Source organism: Molossus molossus, unplaced genomic scaffold (genome assembly GCF_014108415.1).
Source record: "Molossus molossus isolate mMolMol1 unplaced genomic scaffold, mMolMol1.p scaffold_m16_p_7, whole genome shotgun sequence".
In the NCBI taxonomy this organism is placed as follows: Eukaryota; Metazoa; Chordata; class Mammalia; order Chiroptera; family Molossidae; genus Molossus; species Molossus molossus.
Window position 1 is genome coordinate 41,313,513 of NW_023425401.1, and position 5,333 is coordinate 41,318,845.

Below are 5,333 nucleotides of genomic sequence, written 5' to 3' on the forward strand. Positions count from 1 at the left end.
CTAGTGGAGAAAAAAAAAAGACTTAAACAAAGCATATATAATATTAGTCTGTAGGGTTTGATTTTTATCTGAATGATTCCAGAAGATGTATTCTGTCTAATTTAACAAATATTTATTGAACCCTCCCTTGTGCTAAGATCTATGCTAGGGACTTTCATATATGTCCCCATTCAATTACTTTAATTTTCATTTACCACAATATTTTATACATGAGGAAACTGAAGCCCAGTAGAAGTAGAGCATTTTGCCCAAGATCACAAAGTTATTAGCAAGTAGAGACAAGATTCAAAACTAGTTTTAGCAAACCTCACATTTGTTATCCCACATTCCCTCCAAGAGTGAAAAACACAAGAAGACAGATTTGAGAGCTTATAATAGGATTTGTTTTTTTCTAATCATTAGGATGTGACTGAGAATGACATGGACAATCATGAAATATAGTGAGTTTTTTCATTATTAGAGGTAATCAAGCTAAATGACTACTTAGCAAGAATGTTGTAGATGGGTTTCAATGTTAGATAACACATTGAATGACAAATATCTTGAGTCTCTCACAACACTGAAACTCTTAAATCTATGGCTTTAAATATACAAGTAGAAAGTTAAACAACAAAGCCAGTCAGCAAACAACTAGGAATCAAATATACAAGTGCTACAGAAGTTTCAAAAGCAGGGAGGACTCTGTGAACAGTGTGCTCCAGAAATGACTTCCTAGAGATAGCATAACAAGGGCTTGGGTTTGGGCAGGGCATTTTATGAGGAGAGAACAGCACACACACAGGCAAGAATACGTGTTTGGGGGATGATGATTATTGCAGGCCATCTGGGGTAAAAAGCTCCAGTTGAGAGGTAAGATTGAGTAACAACATTAGAAAAACAGGATTGGCCAGAGGGTTCTGAGGTCTTTTCCTCCCCTACCAATGGACAGTTTTAGAATGTTTTTCCCCAGGATATCATATGAATAATATTTTTTAATTTAAAAAATGAGCAACAATACTAACTAGGAGATGGCTGCAATCATACAGATCCCAAAAAAGTCAGTAGCAAGATTGGGAAAAAGGAACAAGAATAATTATCAGAATCTTTACACCAACATGAACTTTAAATGAATTAAAAATGTAACTATAAAAATTAATCTATGACTGCACTAAAAGAAAACACAGGTGTTAAAGAGGGGTTGAGGAGTGGGTAAAAAGGGGGAAGGGATTAAGAAATAAAAATTAGTGGAAAAGGGGCTTCTGTGGTGAGTGGCACATGTAGGGCAGCTTGATTGCTCTGTGTGCGGAATCGACACCAAGAGATTTCAGGAGCATAATATTTTGGTGCTTGGGCAACGGGTGATAGTTGGTCCTGGAGCCCTGAAGAAAAAAGAAAGAAAGAAAAATTAGTAATTACAAAATAGTCATGGGGATATAAAGTATAGCATAGGAAATATAGTCAATAATATTGTAATAACTCTGTATGGTGTCAGACAGGTAACAGATGTATCAGGGTGATCACTTTGTAAGTTATATAAATGTCTAATCACTATGTTATATGCCTAAAACAAATGTAATACTGTATGTCAACTGTAATTGGAAAAAAATTTTAAAGATGGCAGCCCTGACTGGTTTGGTACAGCGGTTAGAGCATCAACCCACAGACCAGTGAGTTGAGGGTTCAATTCTGGTCAAGGGCAGGTACCTCGGTTGCAGTTTGTCCCTAGCCCTGGACAGGGTCATGCAGGAGGCAACCAGTTGATGTGTCCCTCTCATGTCGATGTTTCTCTCTCTCTCTTTCTATCCCTCTCTCTCTCCCTCTCACTCTATCTGAAGATAAATAGAAAAATATCCTCAGGTGAGGATTTTTTTAAAAAAAGAAAAAGTACCCCAACACAACACATTTGGTATTTTAAAAAATATTTTTTTAGGTCTACTTTCTTATAATCTTGAAGTGGATAAGGATTTTCTAAGAATGATTCCAAAGTAAAGAATAAATAAAAATATTGACAGTTTTGCCTACATAAAATGTAATATTTATGCCCAGCTGGTGTGGCTCACTGGTTAAGTGTTGACTCGTGCACCAAGAGGTTACTGGTTCAATTTTTGGTCAGGGCACAAGCCCAGGTTGTGGATCAAATCCCCAGTGTAGGGCATGAGGAGGTGGCCAATCGATGGTCTCTCTTATCGATGTTTCTCTCTCTCTCTCCCTCCCCCTTTCTCTCTAAAAAAAAATCAATAAAGAAAAAAAAGTTAACGTTTGTGGTTGGGTAAAATACAACTTAAATTAAGAGACAACTGATAAACTGGAGAAAATATTAGCAACATATGTATATATAATAATAACTAGAAGTCAATATCCAGATAATATCCATTATATAAGACCTCTTTACAAAAAAAAAAAACCACTTTGAAAAACATAAATAACCCAAAAGAGAGAATACATAAAGGACATGAAAGGCAATTCACAAAATGGAATATTCAAAACATCAAATGATACCAAGGAGAAAGAGCCATTTCCATAAACCAATAGTAAAAGCAAAATTTTGTTAAATTAGCAATAAGTATGAAATAACATTTGTACAGTCTTTGACCAAATAATTTTATTTCTAATAATTTTTTAAACATTTTTTCTTTATTTATTTTAGAGAGAGATGAACGGAGAGGGAGAGAGAGATAGAAACATCAATGAGAGGGAACACCGATTGGCTGCCTTCTGCATGCCCCCACTGGGGATTTGGCCCACAACCTGGGCATTTGCTATGACTTGAGAATTGAACTGGCGACCACTTGGTACATGGGTTGACGCTCAACCACTGAGCCACACTGGCTGAGCTTACTTCTAATAATTTAGCCTAAAGAAATAATCGAATGGCTGTCAGAGGGAAAAGGAGGTTGCGGGACTGGGTGAAAAAGGTGGAAGAATTAACAAGTAAAAATTGGTAGTTACAGAAGAGTCATGTGGATGTAAAATACAGCATAGGGAATATAGTCAATAATACTGTAATAACTATGTATGGTGCTAGGTGGGTACTGAAAACATGGGTGGAGGGAACATTTTGCAAAGCACATGACTGTCTAACCACTATGCTTTACACCAGAAACTAATACAAAATAATATTAAATGTAAACTGAATAGATTCCAAATTGGCGGCAGAGTGAATGGAAGCTACACAGACCAGACCATCTCCCAGAACCAAACTGGAATTACAACTAAAATAAAGACAAATCATCAGGAAAAAGCAACAGAAAAGCAGCTTGCGAGGACCATAAAACCAGGAACACTAAATTGATCCTGGTAGGATTGCGGAGGCACGAGAGAAGGGCTGGGAGCCCACAGAGAGCAGAGGTCTTAGCTGTGAGCAGCGCCCTAGGAATAAACTTAACCAAATAAATAACCTATTTACAGAAAACTACAGGACATTGGAAAAAGAAATAGAGGAAGGTATAACAAAGTGGAAGCACATACCTTGTTCAAGGATTGGAAGAATTAACATCATTAAAATGTCCATATTACCCAAAGCAATCTATAGATTCAATGCAATCCCTATCAAAATACCAATGACATATTTCACAGAAGTAAAACAAATATGGAACCAAAAAAGACCACATATAGCCACAGCAATCTTGAAAAAGAAGGACAAAGTAGATGGAATCACAATACCGGATATCAGGTTATACTACAAAGCTACTGTAATCAAGAGAGCCTGGTACTGGCACAAGAACAGACATATAGACCAGTGGAACAGAACAGAGAACCCAGAAATGGACCCAAGACATTATGCTCAATTAATATTTGACCAAGGTGGCAAGAGCATACATTGGGGTAAAGACAGCCTCTTTAATAAATGTTGTTGGGAAAATTGGACAGCTACATGCAAAAAAAAAAATGAAACTAGACCATAACTTACACCATACACAAGAATAAACTCAAAATGGATAAAGGACTTAAATGTGACTCATGAATCCATAAAAATCCTAGAAGAAATTGTAGGCAACAAAATTTCATACATCATACACAGCAAAAGTTTCGATGATACATCACCCAAGGCAACAGAAACAAAGGAGAAAGTGAACACAGGGGACTACATCAAACTCAAAAGCTTCTGAACAGCAAAAGAAACAACCATCAAAATGGAAAGGCAACCCACTGTATAGAAGAGTATAATTGCCAATGATATATCAGATAAGGGGTTAATATCCAGTATATAGAGAGTACTCATACAACTCAACAAAAGGAAGACAAAGAACCCAATTTAAAAATGGGCAGAGGAGCTAAATAGACACCTCTCCAAACAGGACATACAAATGGCCAAGAGACAGTGAAGAAATGCTCAACATCACTAATCATCAGAGAGATGCAAATTAAAACAACAATGAGGTATCACCTCACACCTGTCAGAATGGCTGCCATCAACAAATCATCAAATAAGTGTTGGCGAGGGTGTGAAGAAAAGGGGACTCTAGTACACTGCTGGTGGGAATGCAGACTGGTGCAGCTACAATGAAAAACACTATGGTGTCACCTCAAAAAATTAAAAATTGAATTGCCATTTGATCCAGTGATCCTGCTTCTAGGAATATACCCTAATAAACCTGAAACACCAATCAGAAAGAATATAGGTACCCCCATTTTTATAGCAGCACTATTTACAATAGCTAAGATCTGGAAACAGCCCAAGTGTCCATGAGTAGACAAATAAATAAAAAAGCTGTGGTACATATACACAATGGAGTACTATGCAGCTCTAAGAAAGAAAGATCTCTTATCCTTTGAGATGACATGGAGGGACCTGGAAAGTATTATCCTAAGCAAAACAAGCCAAGCAGAGAAAGACAAATATCACATGATCTCACTTATTTGTGGAATATAATGAACATAACAGTCTGAGGAATTGCATAGACCCAGAGACCCGAAAGTAGGGTACAGACTGACAACCCTCAGAAGAGGGGGTGGTAGGGGGAGGAAAGAGATAAACCACAGAACTTATATGCATGTATGTATAACCGATGGACACGGACAACAAAGCCGGGTATGGGGTGTGAGGGATGGGGAGGAGGGTGCCAATAGGAAAAAAAGGAGAAACATCTGTAACAAAAATAAATTAATAAAAAAATTTTTAAATATATACATATATATTAAATGTAAACTGAAAATAAAATTTAAATTAAAAAATAAATCATCAGAATAATGGTTATTTGTAGTGTTGAGTATAACAGTAAAAAGTAGTAGAAGCTTAGTATTCTCTAAGATATTGGTTAAATACATTAAGGTTCATCCATTTATTCCGATGCTATGAAATCATTAAAAATTATTTTGTACATGTAGATTTTTTAACATGAGAAGATAACTCA

General features: G+C 36.5%; 1 non-coding gene across 1 annotated transcript; it reads left to right on the top strand.

The window, feature by feature from the left end:
* Positions 1-1,227: 1,227 nt before the first annotated feature.
* On the top strand, positions 1,228-1,361 carry LOC118620601. Its single transcript, XR_004957500.1, has one exon. It is a non-coding gene; the product is annotated as a U11 spliceosomal RNA (small nuclear RNA).
* Positions 1,362-5,333: the final 3,972 nt, after the last annotated feature.